The sequence below is a fragment of the Cucurbita pepo genome, chromosome 8 (assembly GCF_057944985.1).
Source record: "Cucurbita pepo subsp. pepo isolate OVF chromosome 8, ASM5794498v1, whole genome shotgun sequence".
In the NCBI taxonomy this organism is placed as follows: Eukaryota; Viridiplantae; Streptophyta; class Magnoliopsida; order Cucurbitales; family Cucurbitaceae; genus Cucurbita; species Cucurbita pepo.
In genome coordinates this window covers 5,775,805-5,777,000 of record NC_141805.1, presented here as the reverse complement: position 1 = coordinate 5,777,000, position 1,196 = coordinate 5,775,805, and the positions used below count along the sequence as shown (strand labels likewise).

The window sequence follows — 1,196 nt, the reverse complement described above, 5'->3', positions numbered from 1 at the left end:
AGCACAATTACGAGTATGAACTATTTATTGGGCTGTTTTTCTTGAGGCTTCAACTCTACCAGAGAAAGGAGAGACTTAAAATATAAATATATCTAAGAATGCGAAAAGAGCCTACAAGTAGCCTGCTTACTGAGTATTTTTATACTCATTCCTTTCTACTCTTTTTTTTCAGGTGAGTGATGCCATGGATCGAGGAGGGAATGCATGCTGAATCTTAATGCCACAGAGGAGTGTCCTTGGGCATCTAGGAGTCTGTGCATAATTTTGTTAGATTTGTCATGCATTGCCTGTAAATTTGTAATAAGACATAAGAATAGACGAACAACGTTGTTCATTTGAAAAAAAAAACAACGTACCATTATGTTACATTGCATTGTAATGAGACTATAAAAAGATGGTGGAATTCTGAGAAGATTTCCAAACCCATCATAACACGACGTACGACTAAACTGATTATTTAAACACGACATTGAAATAGAAAATTGAAGAAGAAACAAGAAACGGAAATGAAAGGATTTGATTTCAAGCAGGGCATTGGAAGCCGGACGGAACCTTCTTTCCACAGTAGTTCAAAAGCAAGCTGAGGGAAACTGAGAGGTCAATATTGAGACCCAAGGCTCTGGCCTTCACTGCAGTGCAAAGGCACAAAGCAGCTTCCAGGTCAACAAGGCCTTGGATTAGGGTGCAGCATGGGGATTTTGGTGGTGAGCCGATCACTAAGTGCACTAGATCATCCAGCAAGTCGGCGCAGACGCCAAGCTTGAGGGTGTCCCTGGGGCACTTGGGGAGTGATGGTTGCTGCCTTGACGGTGTGGGCTTGTGGGGCTTGGGTGGCAACGGTGGGCAAGGGACATAGGTGGAGCTGACCATAGTGAAGAAGAGGAGGTTGAGGAGGAGGAGGAGGGCAATGGGCGAAGAGAGTTTGGAAGCCATTGGTGGAGAGATATTGAAGGGTTTGTAGGTTTGTGCGATGGCTTGTGAAGAATTATGAGAAGGGTTAGGGTTTTTATAATGGGGTTTGGGAATTTGTTGTATTTTAAAACAAAAATTCCTTATAAATTGCTGGATATGAAACACCTAACTCTTTGAGTTTAAGTTTTGAGGAATTGATTTGAGAGATGGGTTTTTGATTAGTTTGTCTTTTTTTAAAGTATTATAAAAATGTCAAATGACCTACAAACTAGACGAAGTGATGT

General features: G+C 41.3%; 1 pseudogene; it reads right to left on the bottom strand.

The window, feature by feature from the left end:
- Positions 1-522: 522 nt before the first annotated feature.
- On the bottom strand, positions 523-933 carry LOC147791420 (14 kDa proline-rich protein DC2.15 pseudogene; annotated as a pseudogene).
- Positions 934-1,196: the final 263 nt, after the last annotated feature.